Source organism: Neofelis nebulosa, chromosome 4, assembly GCF_028018385.1.
Source record: "Neofelis nebulosa isolate mNeoNeb1 chromosome 4, mNeoNeb1.pri, whole genome shotgun sequence".
NCBI classification, from domain to species: domain Eukaryota; kingdom Metazoa; phylum Chordata; class Mammalia; order Carnivora; family Felidae; genus Neofelis; species Neofelis nebulosa.
This window is the reverse complement of record NC_080785.1, coordinates 41,478,027-41,504,351: the sequence shown is the minus strand read 5'-3', so window position 1 is coordinate 41,504,351 and position 26,325 is coordinate 41,478,027.

Sequence of the window (26,325 nt, the reverse complement as noted above, 5' to 3'; positions counted from 1 at the left end):
TGAGCCACCCAGGTGCTCCTGTTTTGGGTTCTTCTGGCCCATCTTTCTTTCACTTGTAGATCCATTTCCTGTACATGTTTGTTATTTGTTTCTTGGGAAAAACATTATATTTGAATCAAAGTGTTGGATATAAAGCTTAATTTTTAGTTAATTCAGATTTCTTGTAGTCAAAGGAATGCACAAAGCATGAAACAGAATGGTAGTTGTTCACTGATGATGTTGGTCAGGAAGCATACTTGGTCTGCTGACTTATAGTATTGATCCAGAACTGGGTACCTCCTTCTAGAAAGAACTTAACCTTGCTGAGGGAAAAAACACCATCTTACTTTTGTTAATATAGGCTGAGATAGTATGCATCAACTAGTATTTTTTTCTCACAAGGTACTTTAAGGCATACTGGTATTGTTCAGGCTTAATTTGAGAAAAGTCAAAGTGAGTAATGTATTTAACAACAAATTTGACAATCTCCCTCATCTGTTCCTTTCATCTACCTCCTCAGAAATGCACAATGGCTCTCTGTTTCCCCATATTATTTTCTGTCTTTCTGATCTCTCCTCATATTACCCCCAGGGTAGCTTCTCAACTTCATACCTTGAGACATCATTGCTGACTCAAAATTTATTACTTTAAGGAATGTTCTACCACACTTCCATTTGTCAGGTTGTTACTCAAATTGGATGCCTAGGTTGTTAGATGACATACACTATGTTCTTTTGTACCTTCAAAATATATCCAGAATCCATCCATTCTTCATCCCTTCATTGCTATCATCCTCGTCCAAGCCATCATCATTCCTCACCTGGATTATTGCAATTACACTGAATAGGTCTCCTTTTTTCATACTATCCTCACAAGTATCATTCTTTACACAGCAACCTTATGAGCCTTCTAAAAGATAAGCTAGACCCTGTTACTTCTATGCTCAAAACCCTCCAATGTTGTTTCATTTCAGCACATGGTAAATGCAAAAGTCCATAAAATTGCTTACAATGCCCTTCTTCCACTAGCTCCTCTCTGACACCATTTACTACTCCCGCTGTTCTCTTCAGCCACACTGGTCTCTTACTTTAACCAGGTGTGTCAGGCACTGTCTTCAAAGTCTGCATTGGTGCCTTGTCTGCCTAGGTATCTGTAAGACTTATTTTATCACCTCTCTTGGGCTTCTGTGCAAATATCAGCGGGGGCTGCCCCGATAACTCTAAGCAAAAGTATAGTATTCAGTACACTTCCCTAACCAAATCCTTGCTTTATTTGGCATCACAGAATTTATCACCAAATTAAATACTATATATTTTCCCTTTTTTCAGTACCCATTCTCCCCATAGAATGTGGGCTCCACTAGAGCAGGATTATTTGTATGTTTTGTTCACTGCTGTATCTACACACTTTGCACATAGAGGCAGTCAGTGAATATTTATTAAACAGATGGATCAATATATAGATAGCTTTCATGTTAATACTCTTTGTATGCAGTGTTAAATTATCTGCTGGGTAAAAGGCATTCGGTGAGATAGTGATGGTCAATGAGGAAGAGTCAGGCATGTTTTTTACAAAAGTTTAAATTAGTAGTGACAAAGGGAATCACATTTTTCCCAAGTATAGACCCATTTTGATCTTGAATGTTTCTATGAAACATTTAAAATATAAAACGTTACATGTTTTGACCTTTAGATAATTTCTAAGGACAAGCTTTTTCAACCAAACAACTAGTTACCAAAATAAACACAGAATCCCAAGAACTCTAAGCTATTTCTCTATTCATGGTTATGTAGGTCAGTTAAAATAACATCTCAATAACATATGTTTCAGAAATTTATACCTGTTTTAGTGAGGTATAATTTCACTATTTTCCTAGTTCCTAATGAGAATAAAATACGGGCATTTGGAGGTTGTTCCAGTCCTAAATGAGAGGGATTACTTGGGGAAGTAATTCTTGGTCCTATGAGACTCCTGAGTGTCAAGAACATACCTGGGTTGGATGGAGATGATGATGATGGTGATAGTGATAAAAATAACAGCTAATAGCTGATACATATTGAAGCTCACCATGTGCAAGCACTGTTCTAAGTGGCTGCTTGTATGAACATACTTAATCTTTACAACAATCTTATAAAGTAGGCATTATTATTCCCATTTTACAAATGAGGAAACTCGGTTATGAAGAGGTTGAATAAATAGCCAAGGTCACACAAAAAACATAAATGATAGAGATGGAATTTGAATGTTTGGCTTCAGAGCCCTCTCTCTCTTCACCTCTATTCTAACATGCCAAGCTCCTTCCTGCCTGGAGAATAAGTAGAACTCCAAAACGTGTGTGTGCATGCACATGTGTATGTGTCTGTGCAAGGGTGAGCGCATGCACACCTATTTGTGCAAGTGTGTGAATGTGCATATGTGAGTTGGTAGTGATGATGACACAGTTTTTTTTAATGTTCATTTATTTATTATTTTTGAGACAGAAAGAGGGCCCAGGCAAGGGAGAGGCGGAAAGAGAGGGAGATACAGAATCCAAAGCAGGCTCTAAGCTCTGGGTTGTCAGCACAGAGTCCGACGTGGAGCTTGAATCTACCAACTGTGAGATCATGACCTGAACCAAAGTCAGGTGTCAGCTGAGTCAACTAAGAAGTCAACTAAGTCATCCAGGTGCTCGTATGAGACGGTATTGAAAGTGAGGTGATATAGTTCTGAAGAGAGCAAAAGTGAGGAAATAAATACCATTGTTAGGTTTTACATGTGTTACTTCACTTAATCAGCATAGCAGTCCTTATGAGGGAATATTTTGCCTTTTTAAAAATAGATGAGAAGGGCACCTGGGTGGCTTAGTTTGTTAAGCATCTGGCTCTTGGTTTTGACTCAGGTCGGGTTCATGAGATGGAGCCTGCGTTGGGCTCTGCACTGACAGCATGGAGCCTGCTTGGGATCTCTTTGCTCTCTCTGCCCCTCCCTGCACCCTCTAAATAAATGAATGAACAACAACAACAACAACAACAAAATAGATAACACATATCAGAGGATCAAAGAAACAAGAGTCCCACCCTTGGATAAGGTCCAGGCAGTGGCAATGAGATTAGGAGGAAAATCTCACCTTGCTTCTCAAAGGTAAAGCTCATAGCTCTCCTGGAGGCATAAAGAAGACTCTCTGGCTTCCTTGCCATGATCCTCTGACCTTTGTTTCTTTTGAGACTGGGAGGTGACACCAGCCAAGAGAAGACACGGGGTCAGTGTAGAACTATGTAATCTGGTGCTAGAGTTGCCAGATATTTCTGGGGCATACTTAAATTAAAAATTATTTATTTGAAATTCAAATCTAACTGGGTGTTTTGTTCAGTCTCACAACTCTACCTGTGGCTTCTCTAACTCTGTCAGGAATGCTGAGCAGATCACAAAAGCAGAATAAGGCATTACCTTGGACTTTGTGAATCCTCATATGAATTCATCAACTGTTCATTGAATCACACATCATTGGTAGAAACAGTGGCTACCTCCGGAGTCAGCCTGCCATGTTCTGAATGACGCTTTGTGAGGGTTCACTCCTACAGCTTACAGTGTCTAGTACAGAGGTTCTCAAATATTAGCATATGTTAGGATCACCTGGGAAGCTTGTTTTAAAAATGCTAATTCTTAGCTATAACCCCAGGGATTATGTTCTAGGAGCAGAACCCTGAAATCTTTGTTTCTAATGTAAGAAGACTCCAGGTAATCTTGAGGTGGGTAGTTCCAGGAGCATTCTTTGACAAGGACTGGTCTGGTAGATGGAGAAGACTTTTCATCCAGATATTACAAGAGCCAATAATAAATACTTCTCAGTGAGACTTTAGACACTGGGACACTGTGTGCTTTGAGTTTCTCTAAAGTGCTAATACAGATTAGAGAATATTATTGTATTATATGTATTACTGTATTATTTTCTGATAAAATATATCTAAGTGACCAGCAAGTGGGGATTGGCTGCAAGCATGTAGGCTCTCCAAAAGAGAAATTTTCCCTGGATTTCTGATCAGAGCTGTAAGTCAAGTGAAATGTCATGTTCTTAACAAAGTAGCTTAGACCTCTTGAGCCACAGTCGCTTCTCCACTGGGGTTATTTATGAAAGCCTTGTTTCTGGAAGGAAAAGGTTCACTGTGTTTCATAGGGTTAAAAGCAAGGACTTGTACCTGCAATTTTTCAAACCAATTCTATATTTCAGCATAATGTTTGTGGTACTGATACAGGATATGGAGGCATTTGTGTTATTAGTTGTTGAACACCCCGGCTGCTGAATGCTCTGCAAAGTCAAGTCAAAGCACTGAGCATTCTGGGAGGGATGCCAACAACAAATTGTAGTAATCCAGCCTTGTTTTTATAAAAGCATGAATCAGAAGCTCAGCATCTTGCTGAGACAGCAATCATCTTAACCTTGTTATACTCCTGAGATGGTAATATGAGGTCTTATCAATATGGTTGATATGGCTCTCAAAGGAAAGCTGCGGGTCAAAAATGGCTAAAATTTATCATGGAGCATATTACTTTGTGGGATGTCCAGCTGTAGAATTGTGACTACCTATTAAATCCTCTCTGAAGTAAGAAATATATGGTCCACTGCCTGCAGGATAAGAGAAGGGGAAGGAAGTGGAATAAAAAGTGAAATAAAACTGGTCAAATGAGATGAAAGTCTGATATCTTAATTTTCAGCCAGAGGCATCAGTTTTTGAGATTATCCTGCAGGCAGCTTCTGACTGAGTGGGGATAGTTCCATGCCATGGAAGATTAGAGGCTCTCGGGATGGCTGTATTTTAAATGGTGAAATCTTTTCAAAGAGGTTTTGTTTTTGTAATCAAGTCTAAGCTGTGTTCAAGTTATAAGTGACCCAGACAATTAATAGCATTTAATAGCATTTAAATGAGTGTACAGAGCAAGACTGCTGTGATCTATTGGATGTGTTTTTTAGATTTGAGCTTTATATCTAGCAACTTTCTCAGAAAGAAGTCAAACCAAGATTTATGCCTAGAAGACAGAGATTTCTTTAGGAGTTATTATTAGTATTCAGTTTCAACCCCATGCCCTCCAGGAAGAAGGACAATATGCTATGGGTTCAGAAGCCTAGGCTTTGAAATGAGAAGGACCTGGACTTGAATCACAACTTTGTCATTTCCAAGTTGTGAGACCTTGAGTAAGTTACTTAACCTCTCTGTGCTTTAGTTGTATTAGCTATAAGATGCAGGTGTTAGTACTTGCCTCATAAAATCTTTGTGAGGATGAAATGACATATTATATGCAAAATGCCCTCTCCAGTACCTGGTGCATAGTGTATACTCTACAAATATTAGCATTCGAGAATATGACCTCTCCTCCCTAAAAAATTGTACTTCTCTTCTCTGCCTGGGTTCTGAATAATTTCAGAATTTTAGCAAAAATAAAGACACTGGTAAAATATCTCCTTATTCATGATAAAGAAATGTTGGAGAATGCAGTTTAGTTTGAGAGCCCAATTGGCCTATTAAGTGTATGATGCCTAAAATTAGGCAGACTCCCCTTACCTCTTCTAGCACCACCACTGGGGCCAGTATTCATATGGAAAAAGGAAGAGCAGAACATGCTCATCCCTATAGGGATTCCTCCCCACCACCACCCCCCCCCCCCAGGTAAAACTGGGCTGAGCATGCACAGATATTCTTTCCAAATTAACCAGAGACATGATTCTATATTATCAGGCTCTGAGTGAATAAAGGGGTCAGGAGAGAGAAGATATTGATAAAAATCTTCCTCATAGAAATAAAGACTAGGAGAAGATGTTCCCATCTAACAAAATGTTATCATAATCATCAATAATTCATTTCTATTATACTTTATTTCAGTATTTAATTTGGTAGTGCCTTCTACCTTTATTTCTTCAAATCATACCGTAACTGTTGCTGCTGTGACAAATTACCACATACTCAGTGGCCAAAACAATGCAAATTTATTCTCTCACAGTTCTGGAAATCAGAAGTCCATAGTCAGTCTTGCTGGGCTAAAGTCAAGGTTTCGACAAGGCTGATTCCCTCTGAAGGCTGTGAGGGAAGGATTATTTCTCCACCTCTTTTAGCTTATAGAGGCCACCTGCTTGTGGTCCTTTCTGCGTATCATTCCAACTGCTTGCTTCCGTCATACATATACTACTGCTGACTTTGACCATCTTGTCTCCCTCTTTTAAAGTCCCTTGGGATTATACTGTGTCTACTCATACAATCCAGGAAAATCTCCCATCAAGATTCTCGATCACATCTGCAAAGTCTGTGTTACTGTGTAAGGTAACAAATTCACAGATTTAAGGGATTAGGATTTGGATGTCTTTGGGTAGCCATTATTCAGCCAATCACAATGAAATTTGGATTATCTGAATTTGTCTTGTAGCTATTTTTCATGTTACATGTGACATGTTTCATGTTACAGCATTCTTTTTAATATTTTCTGAATTAGGGTATGAATTCCTTAAGAGTAGATACCAAATCTTCCATGTTTTTATATTTATTCTGCTTTATTATCTCACATGTTAAAAGCAAACTAATGCTCTAATAGGCACTCAGTAAAGCTACTAGTTTAAACACTTTAAAAGTCACAGTCTTTAGAATGGAGGCCTATATCTGGTTTACTTACATTCAGGAAAAACAAAATCTCAACTTTGACTTTTGATTCTGTAAATATTCAGACCACGTAAGAAACAATGTACTTGGAGTGAAACAGTAGAATGTAACTTGTTTCCCAGAGTTCTCACTGTTGGACTGTAGAGAGGCTTTGGGACAGTCAATTAAGTGTTAAGACTTACCAGAAATCTATGGGATTATTTCTGCCACACTCTCTTTCCTTCAGATAAAGAAGAGAAATACTGCAATTTTTGTAAGTGGATGTGAAAACTTATGCTTCACAATTTAACCTGTTCTCCCCATTAAACTTTCGAGAGGAGGACTATTATACTATGGAATTTGATTCTCATTTTAGCTGCAGTGGCTGATAAGAAGTGTACCGTGGCTTGAAATAAATACACACAAAATAATTCCCTCTGTTAGATACAGGTGCATTTCAAATACATGATTGTTCATCATGTAGGGGTTGAACTAGAAAATTATGGAGACCAATATGTAATTTTAAGGTGCTCAATTTACATTAATAGATATCTAAATGAACCATGGAATTGGCTTTAAAACATATAGCCCAATTCACATTCATTATTTTAAAAGTTAGCGATGTATGTAGTAGCTTTGCATATAATATTTCGTTATATAATTAAGACAAAAAGATTCTTCGTCCTTAGCCCTGCAAATTTGCAATTGACCTTTTGTACTTCACCTGTGCTACCTTCACATCCTCTCCCTCGCTTCTTGACTTTTCCTCTCTAGAACGGTAGAATCTGAATTGTGGGTCTAGAAAGGACCCTAGAGGTCATCTTGTCAATTTGGACATTTTATAAATGAGAACATGATTCTAGAGATATTAACTGACTTGCTTAAGGTCACACAACTATCGGCAGAGCTTTACTTTTATTTATTTATTTTTTTAAGTTTATTTATTTTGAGAGAGAAAGAACACACGTGAGTGGGGTCTCACAAGGGAAGGGCAGAGAGAGGGAGAGGGAATCTTGAGCAGGCTCTGCACTGTTAGCTTAGAGCCCAACTCCAGGCTTGATCTCATGAAACATGAGATCAGGACCTTAGCTGAAACCAAGAGTCAGATGCTTAAACCCACTGAACCATCCAGGTTCCAGAGCTTTATTAAAAATGCAAGTCTCCTAGCTCTGTGTAAAGACACCCCCCCCCCATTAAGGCAGAGTAATTTAAGAGGAGAAAGGAACAATAAAAATTTTCAAGGAGTAAAGGGATGCAGGATAAGAAGATTCTGGAAATAATGTGGTCTAAAGGAGGCACAATTCTCAGTGGCCTGCTTTCGTGTCTAAGAGAGTTTATCAGCTGTTAGAGTAAGAGGAAGAAAGACATGTGCATGCCCTGGGGGATGAAAATAAGGCCGTAGGTGAAGGTTGAATTCTGATAGACAGTACTGGTGGAGACCTTTCTCCTCTGCGTGAGAGGATCACCTGAGAACCAAGGTCCCAGGACCTGGAGAAAGGATTATAATAAATGTATGCGTAAAGAGACACTAGGAAATTGCAAAAATAGAAAAACGAGAGTGAAAAAAAAAAAAAACAGGTACGACAATAGCAGGAACGATATTAATAATAAGAAAAGAGGTATGTAGAGTTAAAGTATCAATTTAGATATAGAGAGAGTTATTTTGTAATAATAAAGTGACTAAGTTTATGAGGATTTCTGAAACACCAAACAAAAGTACTCAAAGATCACATAACTAAACACAGAAAGCGATATCTATTAGATATGCAAACATAAATTACAAAACTACAATTATAACACCCATTTTTAGAATAATATATATAGGGAATTGAGCAATGATGTCAACACATTTTCTTATGTAGACAGTTCAAAACAAAAAGAAAAATGCAGAAACATCCCTTGAATATAGAATATAAATTCTTTTCTATGTCTGTGGAAACTTTAAAATAATGGATTATGTAACTGACCACAAAGTAAATCTTGATAAAATTTTAAAAGCAAAACATTTATAGACTACTCTCTTTGACCATATTAAAAAACAAAACAAAACAAATAAAACAAAATTTAAAAAAAGTAGAAATAATGAAATGATGAGCCTCTTTTTCCTCCTTAATGCCCAAATACTAACTACTTGGAAATTAAGAATGCATTCCTAGTTGGCTCATGGATCAAAACCACATGAAAACTGAAATTACAGAATATCCAGAAAGCAGTTAAAAAAAAAAAAAAAGATGTATTTCAAAATCCATGAAACATAGGAAAAGTCAGAAAATTTATACTCTTAAATCCCTTTGACAAGTGGTACAGTAAAAGGCAAGCAGAATGAGACATACTTGAAAATCAAAAAAAATAAAATAAAAAGATTTCTCAGCAAAGAAAACATTACTAAAATTGACAACAAAGTACAGAACTAGAATAGAACACTTAGGACCAAAGAAGAAAGGTGATACCATGAAAAAAAGGCATTGTTGAAGCCTGACTTTTTTTCCCCAAAATTTTTATTTAAATTCCAGTTAGTTAACATACAGTGTAATATTGAGTTGAAATCAGGAGCTGGACGCTTAACCGCCTGAACCACCCAGGCACCCCATAGATAGACATGCTTATTATTACCATTAATACTTAACATTTTTGGAAGTTATAACAAATACTATAACATTAATCCTTTGGTAAAATATTGGAAAAGAAGAGATCATCTCTTTTTTATTAATGGCTATGATTATATATTTAAAAATCCCAAGAATTCTGGCACAAGAATGATATGAATAAAATAATGTTGTAGATAAATAAATAGAAGATAAAATATGATAAATGAATATTTTTAATCAGTTAAGAAGAGCTAAAAATAAAAATAGAAGAAAATCCATTCAAATAATATGATACTTTTACCAAATACATTTACCAAGAATGGCATAGAATTATTATGAAGAAAAATATAAAATTGTCTTGGATTATACAAAATATTTTATTTATAATTTGTATGTTTGTTTTTGAGAGAGAGAGACAGAGTGCATGCATGTGAGCATGTGTGTGGAGGGGAGGGGCAGAGAGAGAGGGAGAGAGAGAGAGTCCCAAGCAGGCTCCACACTGTCAGCACAGAGCCTGATGTGGGGCTTGAACCCACGAATTGTGAGATCATGACCTGAGCCAAAATGAAGAGTCAGATGCTTCACCGACTGAGCCACCAAGGTGCCCCAAAATAATATTTTAAAAATGGAAAAGATGCAATATTCTTGGATGGGAAGATATATTAAAATATCAGTTCTGCTAAAATTAAAATAAAAATTCAGTGCAATTTTAGTTGGACTCCAAAAGGCTTTACTTTGGGAGGGACCTTATAAATAATATTAAATATGGAATAACAAATGTCTGAGAACCTCCTTAAAAAATATGAAGAAAAGAGCTTGGATAGATAGCCTACCTTCCCATTGTTAGAAGTACAATAGTCATTGTGATAAATATAAATAGTATTATCTTAAACCTAGAAAATTAGCTTAAAAAATAAAAATGTGTTAAATGATTCCAACATATATGGGAATTTAAGACAAAGTCAGTAGTTCAATTTAGTGAGTAAAAGATGGATTCAGTGAGTAAAGTATGAATACTCAACATTATAATAGGTAAAGGAACAAAGAATAGAAATAAACATTTCAAGGCATCTATCTGGGTGGCTCAGTTGGTTAAGTTTTGGACTTTGGCTGGCTCAGGTCATGATCTTGTAGTTCACAAGCTCGAGCCCTGCAGTAGGCTCTCTGCTGTCAGTGCAGAGTCCACTTCAAATCCTCTGTCCCTCTCTCTCTCTGCTCCTACCCTGCTTGCTCTCTCTCTCTCTCTCTCTCTCTCTCTCAAGAGTAAATAAACATTAAAAGAAAATAAACATATTATGGAAGAGAAAATCCAAATGGCCAATGAACATTTAAGAACATTTAAGAACATTTAAGGGGTGCCTGGGTGGCTCAGTGAGTTAAGCATCTGAATCTTTTTTTTTTTTTTTTTAACTATTCAGTGTCTCCCTTTATTATTTTTATTTTTATTTTTTTATTTCTTTATTTTTTAAATTTACATCCAAGTTAGTTAGCATATACTGCAACAATGATTTTAGGAGTTAATTCCTTAATTCCCCTTACCCATTTAGCCCACCCCCCCCCCACAACCTCTCCAGTAGCCCTCTGTTTTTTCTCCATATTTAAGAGTCTCTTATGTTTTGTCCCCCTCCCTGTTTTTATATTATTTTTGCTTCCCTTCCCTTAAGTTCATGTGTTTTGTATCTTAAAGTCCTCATATGAGTGAAGTTACATGATAGTTGTCTTTCTCTGACTAATTTCACTTAGCATAATACCCTCTAGTTCCATCTAATAGTTGCAAATGGCAAGGTTTCATTCTTTTTGATTGCTGAGTAATACTCCATTGTATATTATACCACATCTTCTTTATCCATTCATCTATCAATGGACATTTGGGCTCTTTCCCTACTTTGGTTATTGTTGATAGTGCTGCTATAAACATTGGGGTGCATGTGCCCCTAGTAGTGTAGCAACAGCTCATCTGTATCCCTAGTAGTGTAATTGCTGGGTCACAGGGTAGTTCTATTTTTAATTTTTTGAGGAACCTCCATACTGTTTTCCAGACTGGCTGCACCAGTTTGCATTCCCACCAGTAGTGCAAGAGATCCTCTTTCTTCACATCCTCACCAATATCTGTCACTGTCTGAGTTGTTAATGTTAGCCATTCTGACAGATGTGAGGTGGTATCTGATTGTGGTTTTGATTTGTATTTCCCTTATGATGAGTGATGTTGAGCATTTTTTCATGTGTTGGTTGACCATCTGAATGTCTTCTTTCAAAAGTGACTATTCATGTCTTTTACCCATTTCTTCACTGGATTATTTGTTTTTTGGGTGTTGAGTTTGATAAGATATTTATAGATTTTGGATACTAACCCTTTATCTGATATGTCATTTGCAAATATCTTCTCCTATTCTGTCGGTTGCCTTTTAGTTTTGCTGATTGTTTCCTTCACTTTGCAGAAGGTTTTCACCTTGATGAGGTTCCAAAAGTCATTTTTGCTTATTTCCCTTGCCTCTGGAGACATGTTGAGTAAGAAGTTGTTGCAGCCGAGGTCAGAGAGTTTTTTGCGTGCTTTCTCCTCTATGATTTTGATGGCTTCCTGTCGTACATTTAGGTCTTTCATCCATTTTGAGTTTATTTTTGTGTATGATACAAGAAAGTGGTCCAGGTTCATTCTTCTGCATGTCGCTGTCCAGTTTTCCCAGCACCACTTGATTGATGAAGAGACTGCCTTTTTTCCATTGGATATTCTTTGCTGCTTTGTCAAAGATTAGTTGACCATATATTTGTGGGTCCATTTCTGGGTTTTCTATTCTATCGATCTGAGCGTCTGTTTTTGTGCCAGTACCATAGTCTTGATGATTATAGCTTTGTAATACACCTTGAAGCCCCCGATTGTGATGCCTCCATCTTTGGTTTTCTTTTTCAAGATTGCTTTGGCTATTCAGGGTCATTTCTGGTTCCATACAAATTTTAGGATTTTTTGTTCTAGCTCTGTGAAGAATGCTGGTGTTGTTTTGATAGGAATTGCATTGAATATGTAGATTGCTTTGGGTAGTATCGACATTTTTAACAATACTCATTCTTCCTATCCAGGAACATGGAATATTTTTTCATTTTTTTGTGTCTTCAATTTCTTTCATAAGCTTTCTATAGTTTTCAGTGTATAGATTTTTCACCTCTTTGGTTAGATAAGCATCTGACTCTTGATCTCAGGGTTGTGAGTTCAAGCTCCGTGTTGGTCTCCTTGCTGGGGGAGGAACCTACTTAAAGAAGAAGAAGGAGAAGGAGAAGAAGAAGAAGGAGGAGTGGGGGAGGAGGAGGATGAGGAGGAGCAGCGGCAGCAGTGTCAGCAGCCCAAAGTCTCAGATAGAGAAATGCAAATTAAACAAATTAGTGATATTTATACCCATTATATTGGCAAAAATGTGGAAAAAATAACAATTGCTGGCTATTATTTGTGGAAAGAGGTCCTTTTATATCTTGGGGAATTAAGTGAATTTTGTAGTCTTCTGGGAAAGCAATCTGGTATCATTTGTTAAAATTAAAAATACATGCTTTCTTGATCCATAGTCCTACAGGAAATTTATAGTAATGTAAATTTTTATATACTTACATATACATTTGGTCCTTGAACAGCACAGGGGTCAGGAGCACCAATCCCCTGTGCAGTCAAAAATTCACATGTAACTTTGACTCCTCCATAATATTACTAATAACCTACTGTTGACTGGAAGCCTTATCAATAACAGTTGATTAATATATATTTTATATGTTATATGTTATATACTATATTCTTAAAGTAAGCTAGAGAAGAGAAAATGTTAAGAAGGTCATACAAAAGAGAAAATACATTTAGAGTATTGTCCTATCAAAAATCTACACATGAGTAGACCCCTTTCAAACCTGTGTTGCTCAAGGGTTAACTGTAGTAATAAAATCATCAGCTTATAAAATTGTATGTACAAAAATTATGTATTGCAGAATTTCTCAAAGGCAAAATTACTGAAAGTTGGAAATATACTAAATGTCTATAATTAGGGGAAAGCTTTAAATGAACACGTTTGTTCATATTGTAGAATATTATACTATACATCCCTTAAAATTACTAAAAATTAGTGGTACTCAAGGCATTTTTAGATGAGAAAAGTAAGATACAGAGGAGTATGTGCAGTATGTTACAATTTTTATAATCAGCCCCAAACTCCTTATCCATGTAGTTGTACATGTATATGCATATATGTGTCACTGCGTGTATAATTACCAGAGACTGAAGTAAAGCACAGAACTACAAACATAGGGATGTTAACGGAGGTTACCAGACTGATTGGGGGAAGAGGCCATAGATGTGAATGAGTTGGAGAGAAATGTTGAAAAGATAACTTTGGAGGGAAGCAGATAATTAGCTTTTTTTCTGTCTATCTTTGTATGCTTTATTTATTGTCACAAGCATGTGTTAGTCCATATTTGAAAAATATGGATAAAAAGAATCAATATTAAGTTGAATGTCTGCCTCCCTAAAGATGTGTCCATTCAGAACATGTCAATGTGACTTTATTTGGAAAAACTATCACTGCAGATGAAATTAATTTAAAGATCTTCAGATGAGATCATCCTGGACTAGTGTAGACCCTAAATCCATGACAAGTGTTTTTATAAGACAAGGGCAGAAGATCCATGAAGAAGAGAAGGTCATGCAAAGGCTGAGCAGAGACAGGACTGAGAAGCCCCAAGCCAAAAAATGCCAGGAGCCACCAGAAGCTGAAAGAAGCAAGTAAAATCTCCCCATGAGCTGTTGGAAGGAGTACAACCCTAGAGACAACCTTTGGGCTCTGGCCTCTAGAACTGAGGGAATAATTTTCTGTTGTTTTAAGACATTAGGTTTGTGTTAGTTCATTATGGCAATCCTGGGAAACAAACACAGATGCTAAACCTTTATTTCAATGGAAATATTCTGCACATTCCAATATGTAAAAAAATTACAGCTATTGTGGTTTAGGAATGTGACACTTTGCTCCACCTCCTCCCTCCCTGTGTCGCCACAGAAACACCAGGTGGGCTTGGTGCATAGCTGGCACATCACTGATTTAGTCCAGTCCCTTCTGTACAGATAAGAGGCTTGAAGAGTATTTCCCACCTCCCGGCGAGCCAAGTAGACCTTGTGTCCCTTTCTTATTTTATCCCTGAGAAGACTTGTGGTCATTGTGGGTTCTTTATCACAGCTAGGCAGAGTCCAGTCAGCTTCTCTCTCCTCAGGACGTGGAGAATGCCATTTTTAAACTTTTCCCCAATACATCTCACTGCCACATAATCACTTCTGTAAAGTTTTTAATAATGTTTAAAAAAATTTCTATGTTTCCTTTGGAAAGGATTTTGCATAAACCACTGATTTCTTGCTGAAGTTCTTTTGATATGCATCTTTCACTTGCAATATGTATCCCTCATGGATTCTTAATTTTGTGTCTCTGATTCATTATATGACAAAAGTAAGTTGAGAATTCCCTTCACATCACTGCATGCAAAAAATCCCAGGATATTAAAATGCCTCAGAAGGCAGGACTCTGGGGAGTACAGAAAGAATGAGCACAGCCAGTGTGAAATCAGGGAAGAGGGAAAAAAGTGCTCAGTAAATCCAGGAAAGGCAACATATCTACCAGTGTGCCACAGGATTCCTGCAGAATGAGGCAGACATTTCTTTAAGCCACATTTTTTATGCCTACAAATTCCATTTTTATTCCTACCAAAAGAAACTTCCCACCTTCCTCAAAGCAGCCTTACAAGGCAGTTGAGGCTGAAAAGGCTCTGATGAGCTAGATGAGGTGTGGAGATATGAGAAGGACCATTTTTTGGGTGACATCATAACCATCATTTTACAAAACTTATATGGGTGTCTTTGAGTGTTTGAGATCAAGACATGTTTTGTGTGTTGAAGAAGACTTAACTGGAGCTGAAAAAGTAGTTTATAGATCTTGTACTTGACTCTTTAGCAATCACACACAAATAGTGGGAAAATTTTGGAAAGTAGGTTTTAAAAAAAAAAAAAACATGAGTGGTTACATACTGGTATGGGGCCCATGCCCCATGAAGAGACAGAGCAAAATCAGGATGACCCAAACAGAAGTAAACACAAAAATGAATGAGATAGAGCTTTTTCAATTGATCACAACTAAGGGTTTGTATATTTATAATGATAAGGGTTACTGATGATATAATTACACTGAGTATATGTGTAGTTTTTGAGATATGTATCACATTTGGTAAACTGTTTATAATTTTTATTCCATTACTTCAGGTGGATTCAATCTCTTGTTAGATTTCCTGATAGCATAAATATGCCCCCAGTATTGCCCAGGACATGCTTAAACTAAAGAACATTTTTAAAAAATTATTCTGAAATTTGAATTTAACTGGGTGTTCTATATTTTAATTTGTTAAATCTGGTAAATAGTGTTCTGTTTTAAAGACAGAGAACTTTCCTACTTAACCTCACCAATAATAGTCTGTGGAAGCCTCAAGGGGTCTTCCAAATTTTTGGCAAATTTATAGGGAAATTATATTTGCAGTTTTCTCCCATCTTTGTGTTTCTTCACTCTTTTATATTATATCAGTCTCACAACTCCTCAAACTGACATGATATTCAGCCCTTACTTGAGTTTTCATGAACAGCTCCTGAACTCTGCAACACATGCATACCAAGAATTTAGGGTTTTGTGTGCAATTTGTAGTGATTTGGTGCATCATCGTGAGAGGCAGCAACACCACTAAGCTTCACTTTCCTCCTCTTCTTTTATCTGCTGTACTCAAATTTTCCTTCTTCCTAGCAGCCCTTGAATAGCCACATTCTTCACTGAAACTTTGGTGTCAGCTTTTTCTTGGGCCTGGATGGTGGGAATTGGGAGGAGAGAAGCGTTCACCTTTTACTCTAAAGAAGCAAACATTTTTCCCAGGAGAGAGTGATTAATCCTTAGGAGGAATTCTGGTACCAAGTGTGAAAGTAATGCATTTTCTCCATTTATTATATATTTATTATAAGCATAAAAGCAAGTCTACAAGAAAAATTGGATTCAGTGTATGTTACGTTGGGAAAATCAGTGTGAATTCATGTCCTTAAAAGACTTATTTTCCAGCTCTATCATTATCATAAATGGTGCAACAGCAGGGACACTACTTTAATTCATTACCAACCCTCATGTTCACCCTTAGCACACAAATTCTGATCCCTCGAGGGTAGTTGCCTCTAACTTTAGTATAAAGACGAAATGAGATGGATCCAAAGCAGTCTGTTAACCAGAAATCAAAGCTGCCTCTTGAAACATCAGGGGTAGTGCTTTAATGACAAAAGAGCCAGCAAGTAATAATAAGGGTAATAATGCTAATGGTTAAATTGGAACAAGTTAAGCCTGCAAAAAGCCATACGTTCACAGTAATACTCAAAAGAGAAAACACAAAGTATGCAAAGAAGTACTTCTAATACAACAAAAGAATTATTCCAACAGGGTCTTTATATGTTTATTGATTTAAGTAAGTAGGAGGGTGTTGACATATGACATTTAATTCTCTTTGTTTACCATATGCTTCCATATGTCTAGCACATATACTTTTTGTGTAAGAAAGAGGAACTTAAATATATGAATGAATCAATATAACACAGGATTTCTACACAATGAGGTATACCTTTTTCTTAATATAGAAATGACCAGAAAGGGGGGACATGCTGAATACTAAAGGACTTATCAGAATTAATGGGCTTATGTAATAATGACTCACAAGGTGACTGAAGTTGATTACAACTATGGCATAAAGGCAATACACAATGACCATTACAAAACAGGATGTTCCAAAATTATAGATGATCTAACTGAGAGGAGAAGTGTGGAAATTCAATCCCTCATCTCCTAGGAAATGAAGCCTCCACTCATTATAAATAAACCCCGATAAATTTTAATAAAATACTAATAAGGAATACACATATTTTAATAATTGAAACAAACCAGGTCAGTGTATCATAACATCAAAGCAATGGTGTAAGGGCTTCCAGCTGTGAAAAATTCCAGGAAAGATAAGTCTTCAAAAATTAAAATGTATATTAAAGACAGGGATACATGAATCTCAGGATATAATGAGTGAAACTTTTATATAAGAAGGCAATTGGTCTATAGCAGAGACTTAAGTTTGTTTTAATTGGACCATACTACAAAGTGTGAGTGCTATACCACAGACATAAATGAATTAGCCAACAGCCTGGATTCTAGTATTCTAAGTTGGCACTGTTTTTCATTTAGATCTGGAATTTTTTTAATTCCCCAGAAAGGTTGTAAACATTGGTACAGAATGCTTAGGGAGGTATAAGGATTAGAACCCTGTAAAGATATAAAAGTGAGAATTAAAGCAAAGTTTCATTCATGGTATTAGCACTTTTGCTACCAGTATGATTCTACTGTATTGAACAATTATGGAATCATTGACTCATTATGTTTGTGTATATTTTAGTTACTATTTAGGGTACTTAAAATATTCAAAAGAATCAGTCACAATAAATTGCTAATTGCCATTTAAATTGTTTAAAGGAATTTAATTAATCAGCCTTAATTTGTTAATAACGAAATGTCCAAAAAAATTGATTTTCTAAGTTTTGTTTTTTATATATGTGGATTTAATGAATTAAGCATTGAGTAAAAGGAACCATTACATTGAACCAAAATGACTCCTGAGATGTAATTATAAAACAATTTTATTTTTGTCCTTTGCTGTTTATTTAAAATCTCTTCTATAGGGCTAGTTTTTCTCTTTTGAAAACAGGGGCCAAGTTTGTAGTTCTTATACTCATGGTTGCCTTAAATTCAGACACAGTCCCTAGATGATAATTAAAATGTCCATTCCCATGTACTAATGAAAATTCTAAATTTAAATGTGAGATTTCTACCTATTCCTAACCTCAGCCAACTGCAGGTTGGAATCCTACAATTGGGAAAAGATATGGTTGGTTGGCCCTTTAACACCTCCATTTTTCATCTCTATCTCCTTCATTTGATCTGGCTAACCATATTTGTGACCACTTTGTAGTCAGGGTATAGGAAGGGAGGAGAAGAATGAAGGTAGATGAGTTCTTAACCGACTGATACTATTATTAGCTGGTACTATGTTCTCTGGGACTATTAGGAAATTAAAGTGGGCTCTTTCCCTTTTAAGGGTACTTTAGAAACCATCCCCTACCCCCAATTATATTCATTCAAGACATCTTACCTGAAGTTGTTTTGACCTTACCCTGTGCATCTTGATTTTGGACAGTTGCTCACTGCTTTCTTAGCTCTTTAAAATTTCTTGATACCTTCAAATTCTCTTTCACTCTCAACTACCATGTGATTCTTCCAGGTGGGACCTGAGATGACCCTGCACTAGGTCTCCTGTGTGTGTCCCCACATCTGGCCCATGGGGAGTAACCATACATTCTTTACACAGAATCTGGATTTATAAGCCAGTGCCAACTTTTTTAGTCATTGTCAAAACAGCAAGCTACCTTCTCTCTCATCCTTTAGATTTCTTACATGTAAGTCACACCCTTGCCCCTGTGTCTCTAAACTGGGTGTGACACCTATAAAGCTATCCCAGTGGTTTTGACAACCACTTATTAGATTCTCACAAGTGATAGATGGGATTTGGGGCACAGCTTTCCCAGAGAAATCTCCCTCCAAATTCTCTTCAAATATGTAACTATTAATCTGTTTAAATCTTTCTTGTGAACTTGTGGTTAAAACACATGTGAATAGTTTCCAGAAAACTCCTTTTTGAATTCTGTATATGGTCTAATGCCTCCTTTGGAATGCAATACCTATTATGTAATTTTGCTTCTGCCAAACTTTCATTTTAATATGTTGTAAAGTACAAATTTAGTGATTGTTCTCCCAGCATAAAATCTCCTCTTCATCGGAGACTCTTACAACGTTTGTAAAGATCTGAGTTAAAGGACTCTTTCCATACCATAAACATCTGTCAATAGCAGGTAAACTGGGTGGACATCCAGAATGAGAACTACAGTTAAGAATAGGAAACATCAAGGAATTTAGCACTCTACTTACTGGGTAGTGCTTGAATGAGACTTTTTCCTAATGTTCCATTAGCATCGTCTTTTATGTTTCCAATTAAGTTATTAGTGCTGGGAGATCAAGTCAGAGCTACTTAAGAGCCTTTCATTGGTGGGGAGATCATAGGTCTTGGTTGTTAATTAATAGCACAGGAGTACTCTTGTCTCCTTAGGTCTGTAATGGAAATCTCAGCTTGAAGCCTTAGCACCTTTGCTATTAGAAAGGAACCCTGAGGTATCAGGTGACTTTTTTTTTTCAATATTCAAAAGCATTTGTGGGCACCAAGTAGATTTTTTTCCCCTGAAGATGATATTAAGTCAGTGTTTAATAACCTATATTTCAGAATCACCTTGGTTTTTTATTAAAATGAAGATTTTTAGTCCTCCCCACACGAATATGATTCAGAACTCTCATGGGCCCCAGATGGCAGCATTTAAAATAAAGATTGCAGCTGATCTAAGAAATACACTTTGACCTAGAATTCTTCTTTCATGGGAAGTCCATCAACCTAACGAGTTACACAAACCACTTCCCATTCCTGTGTCACAAGTACTTGAGATTGACTAAAAACATCTTCTAGTTGGTTAATATATCTCTATCTAGGGGGTAATTTGCTACTGAAAACACTCCTTTTTTCAACATTAGAGGCATGGAGCAGAAATCAACCCCAAGGCAATGATTCTCAAAGTACCCTTGCATAAAACATCACTTCAAGTTACCCTCTCTGGGCAATTGGAAAGGAAAGATATGTTTTAGAAAATCAGTTATCATCTTTTATCTGACTTCACTCTCAGATCTCACTGATGTTTCTGTCTTGGTTAACATTAGCCATGACAGGTAAGTTTTGTGATGTATTTGTTCATAGAGCCTGTGTTGATGTCCTTAGTATCATGGGGAAAAAGATTGGATACATCAACCATTACCCTATTTGCCTTCAGTCCAAAGTGGAATCGATGGTATGTGAATCCCATAATGTCTTGATCTTCTGAAACATAGATGCTAGTAGCTTTGACTTGTTTTACATCACTTTGACAATCGCCACGGACTGTGCGGCAACTTTCTGCTCTATGATGTCAAACAGAAACTGCTGAGAATTGGCATGATTTAATATAACCTGGCATCTAGTCAGTCTAAGAAACCCATCCTTTTGCCACAAAATGATTCCTTTATTTGGGTATCTTCCCTTGTATGCTTCCTGCTTTTGTATTCTATTCTAACCTATTACTTTATTCTTCTTTCACCTATTACACCTATTACTTCTTTCACCTCAGTCACTTCCTCTTTGGACAGAAGGTAAGTCCCCTAAGACAGAAGGGTCAGGCTGTTGGTCAGTCACTTACTCTGGAAAAGCTAGGCCTTTCTACTTGGCCATATTGCACAATTAAGTTGTCCTGCCAAGCCAACCAGAAACATGCCCAGAGTTTCTGGCTTTTCCTATCATTCCAGGACTTGGTGACACTACAGGGTAGGCTCTGGAATTCTGTGAAACTGCGGAAGGGGCTGCCAGATAACCAGACTACACAGGAGTTAATGCCCCAAAAGGTGATCACTGAAAAGCAAATCAGGATGGAGCCGGCAAATAAATTTCTTCACCTCCCCACCTTGTTTCAACTACTTCAAGGCACAGTTTCTTTTCGCATCTGGTACAGAGAAGACTCATGGCCTAAGTGGCTGGACCTGTTGATCATGTTGCCCTCTCTCTGACTTGGGGTGGGGGTAGAGGGTAATAGCAACATGTAAAGCCTCACCTCACATTGGTTTTTAGCCTTTCTTGCCCCATTTTCCTTTTTTATAATCATCACTGCCTTATATTGAACCTCTCAAGTAAAGCATCAACACTTAAATCTGTGCCTTAGGCTCCACTTTCTAGAGAACCCCGACTTTTTGGAAATTATAATAGCCTGGGTCTTTGGAGTGGATTAAATACTTTTCACAGCACTTAGGGTGTTTTCTGATTTATAGCCCAATTAAGCAAAGCAAACCTTTGAATGTCTACTTTGTCTTTTAAAAAAAAAATACTTGGGGCACCTGGATGGCTCAGCTGGTAAGTGTCCAACTTCAGCTCAGATCATGACCTCACAGTCCATGAGTTCGAGCCCTGTGTCGGGCTCTGTGCTAACAGCTCAGAGCCTAGAGCCTGCCTCAGATTCTGTCTCCCTCACTTTCTGCCCCAACCCCCGCTCACACTCTGTTGCTCTCTCTCTCAAAAATAAATAAACATTAAAAAAATTTTTTTAAATAAAATAATACTTAAACATAAAAAAAGGGGGTGTGCCTGGGTGGCTCAGTTGGTTAAGTGTTAGACATTGGCTCAGATCGTGATCTTGAGGTTCATGGATTCAAGCCCTGCATGAGGCTCTGTGCTGACAGAGCAGAACCTGAAGCCTGCTTCAGATTCTCTGTCTCCCTCTCTCTCATCCACTTCCCTGCTCACACTTTGTCTCTCTCTCAAAAACAAGTAAATATTAAAAAATCACACTTAGGGCTAAATGTAATGTGCATGTGCACACACACATACACTAGAATTCTTTTTTTTTTTAGTTTTTTTTTTTATGTTTATTTATTTTTGAGAGAGAGAGAGAGAGGGCCCAAGCAGAGGAGGGGCAGCGAGAGAGTGTGACACAGAATCTGAAGCAGGCTCCAGGCCCTGAGCACAGAGCACAGAGCCCTATGCAGGACTTGAACTCATGAACCATGGGATCATGCCCTGAACCAAAGTTGGATGTTTAACTGACTGAGCTACCCAGGTGCCCCTAGAATTTATTTCTAATCATGAAACGTACTGACTCAAATACTTTATTTCTTTTTTTTTTTAATACTTAATTTCTTGATTGTCATTTGTCATAAGGAAGGGAATGTGTCCTCTACATGGCAAATATCATAAGGTCTTTATTTGTGTGTCAATACTTCATTTCCATGAGTGATTTTGCCACTTTCTTATGCTGTCCTTGCTGCTCCAAGCACCACAGAAAGGTACTGGTGTTACCTCATGGCTCTCTTTTCTTCTCCTGATTGAAATCTCACATAAAATGTTCCCTTTGTATTGGAAATAAGGACAATTGAGCAACCAACAAGTTATACCCCTGATTTTCTTCTTAAATAGAACTTTGGTTTTTTAGAATTAAAACTGATGAGCTTAACAGAATATAATAGCGTCTTTCACAAGAATAATTTTTTTTTTTCTGAGGGAACTCTGGAGCATAAAAAATCAAATGACCTTTTAACACAAAGAAAGTGATTTTTTTAGGCAAAATGTCAAAGGCTGGGGAGAGGAGTAATTCTGCTTTGGAGCTATTTACAACAAACTTGACATGTAGCTACAAGAAAGCACTTATGAATGATGTCTCTTGTGTTTCTCTTTAATTCTTACAAACATTTGTCATTTTTAAGTAAATTACATTTTCATCCCCACTGAGAATCAATGAAAATGTGTATTGATCTACTATAATGGCTGAGTTTGATTGTTCTATTTTATAATCATTCCAATAATAGTGTTTTTAGAGAAAACAGTAAGTTAGCTTTCTTTTTCTTTCCGTCTTGAAGTAAAACAGGCCAATAAAAAGGTAAGTGACAGAATTTGACAATCTGGGTTTGCACGTTTCAACTTTCAAATTATCACAAACAAGAGCAGGGCCTCGTCTGGCCTTAGATGCACTGACATAAACACACACATATGCTCACGTACATTTGTCCTTATAGAAACATGTCACCTGTTGTTTTTATGGATCTCCCAATAGGGGAAAACTTAGATAGAGGTGCTAAACTAATTGGATCCCCAGGGCTTTCCTAGATCCCTTTCCTGGTATATTGATAGCTACATTCTTGTTTGCTTTCTGAAAATTGAAAACCTGGGTTAGGTTTTTACCTGCTTACTTTTTAAAAACCTTATTATACTAGACAAAGAATTTAGTTTTGTGTTTTAGGAAATAAATTTATTTTCATCATTATTTTTTCTTGAAGAAGTTGATTTAGTTGTTCAGTACGATAGGTACTATCTAGCGCTAGCATGATTTTAACTTTTCCCATTAAAAATTTATCTAAAAATCTGCCAAATTTGCCCATATCAGAAATGGCTGCACGTCTCATAGGGAGCTCTCTCTACTTAAATACACAATTCAAATAATTGGAACACATGGGATAGAAACTAAAACTATTACTTATTTTAAAATATATGTGCGTTCTATTTCATAAAATAAGCCCAATTTCTAAAGTAAAATGGGAGAAAGATATTGTATCAAAAGTTTGAAAGTCGGCTCTGCTATGAGGACAATATTTTTTAATAAAGCTAAAAGAATGATATGAAAAAAACACTACCCAAAGAAAGACATGGTATATGAGTTAGAGATTATCTCCTTTTATTACTGGTTTCTACTAGAAAAACTTTAATAAAGGAGATGTTTACCTCCCTGAAAATGGGATGAATCCCTGAAACTAACTAATAAAAAAAAAGAAAAAGAAAAGAGGAAGCTACTGCTATTAGAGTCCTTTCTTAGAGCAGAACATCTTGCCCTTTGGTTATTTTTAGGCAACAAGATTTGAAACCTTAGATAATGGAACACTCTGTCCAAACACGATTTTATCCATAGATGATTCTCTAGTAAGCTCTTTGGAAAATACTTGTAGAGACCATTTTGAGACTCGCTACTCCCCACATCACTAAGATTGGAAAGAAATCACTACATTTTAGAGATGACCTGTCATAAATTCATATCTTACGAGTTATTTAGAAAATCCAATATATGTAAAATGTAAGTTATTTATTTAGCAACATAAATGAGATTTTTAAAAAAATGTCCCAAGATGAAGTTGGAGCTGCATACTTAGTTCATTGTTCATTATCCAAATACTTTCATGATTTTACAGTGCAAGATTAGTAAATTCAGTGACATTTTAAAGAGGCTACAGCATGATAGGCTACCATTTTGAGCGTCCAAGGTATGCTATTTACTAATTGCTTACAATTAATGAATTATCATTAAATTGAGTAATTGAACATGCTTAAGCTACTTCTTGGCAAACTCGTCTCATGTGCAGTATCATTTTTACCAGTTAAATGGAACCTTCTTAACTGATTTGAAAATCAATTTTATTACATAGGAACAAGTAATTAATTGTTTTTATTTGCTGCTAATGTATTAATAGACTCCAAACCCAAATAATTAAGGAGATTCATTCCATACGCTTTAAAAAGGGCTCTGATGTTAAATATCTAGCGGTTGGAAATATTTGCTTAAGTTTGCTTAAATTTGTAGTAACGTTCTCTTTCCACTCCTTTTTGCACTATCATCTATTTAAATAATGGGAATATTGGGCAGGGTGAGCAAAAATTAGCTGGCTATTCATATTCTGATGTTTTTAATACATGTATTTTGCTCTAGTTACTACTTCCACCATTTTGTATATGTGTATAAGCTGCTGTACTTGCAAAAGAATATGAGAGCACAATATATTTGACATAATTTAGGCTTCTGTGTTATTGTTTTTGGAACATTCACGTGACAAAATAAACATTTTTTGCTATTTGCAGTTTTTGTTATCTGCCTTGTTTGGTTCACTCTTCATGACAGTCTTATAGATATTTGGTCAGTATTGATGTGCTATGTATATGTAACGTAAATGTTACCATTCTACAAAACATTTATAGTCCCGAATCTGGAATATATGTTTTCATTTGAACCCCCAGATGTGACTATGTGTTATTAAATTATAATGGTTGAAGTAAGGATGAGATTCAAAACTATATAAAATGGCAGAGATGAATACAAGGTCCTATGAAAATAATCTGAGACATATTTAATATCAATAAGGCCCAAAAAATGTTATCTCTGGAGCAGCTGGGTGGTTCAGTTGGTTAAGTGTCCAGCTCTTGATTTTGGCTCAGGTCATGATCTTGTGGTTCCTGGGATCAAGCCCCACATTGGGCTGTGTGCTGGCAGTGTGGAATGTGCTTGAGATTCTCTCTCCCTATCTGTGTCTTCCCCTACATGCATGTGCTCTCTCTTTCTATCTCTAAATAAGTAAATAAACTTAAAAAATTGTATCTCCAATTCTCTGGAAAAGGAAAGACTATTCAGGAATGATATTTGAACAATTAATTACTTGGTTAAATAAAAAAAAGAGTGATGTGCTTCTACCTTGGTATTCTAGACCACAATAAATTAAACATTTAAATGTAAAAATGCAATAAAAGAACTGGAAGAAATGGAATTGAATATGTTATCTGTATTTATATTTGGAAAGGCCCTTCCAAGCATAACACCAAAAGAACAAGTAAAACTTGAAAACTTTGCTAAAAACTTTATAAACGATGTTAAATTACAAAACAAAGGAGAAATTGGCAAAATAAATGTAGGACAAAGACTAAATTTCATGAATGTGTAAACATCTCTTATAAATTATTAAGAACAATGAGAAACCCATATTAGAAAAATGGCAAAGAATATGAAGAATAGTTGAAGAAAAGAAGAAATGGAAAAGGTTTAGGTAAAGAAGTCCAAGTTTGCTAATGGTCAAAGAAATGCAAATTAAGATGATGAGCTATCATTGTTTCTTACTAAATTTGCAAAGCCCATCCACCTACTTTTTTTAACAAGTATATATTATTGGTGGGAATAGAAATTGGTATAACATTCCCAATGGGCAATGTGACCAAACAAAAATATTTAAGTGAAAATAGAAACTATATCTGCTATGTGCATTATATGTACCCAGTATAAACATGAATTAACAGCTGATATTCATATTTTTTATGTATTTCCAAAACTTTTACAATGAATATGTTTTGTGTGTATAATGGGGGAAAGAAACATTAATATTTATGGTATTTTAAAGCATCATAAATAGCTTCAGTGTCAAATCCCCAGATTATAGATACATTAGTTTCCTGACATCATTGTATTTTAATTTTAATTTTTTTAAAATATTTATTTACTTTTGACAGAGTGCAAGCAGGGAAGGGACATAGACAGGGGGACAAAGGGTCCAAAGTGGGTTCTGCGCTGACAGCATGAGCCCGACGTGGGGCTCCAACTCACAAATGGTGAGATCCTGACCTGAGCCAAAGTCTGACGCTTAAGCAACTGAGCCACCCAGGTG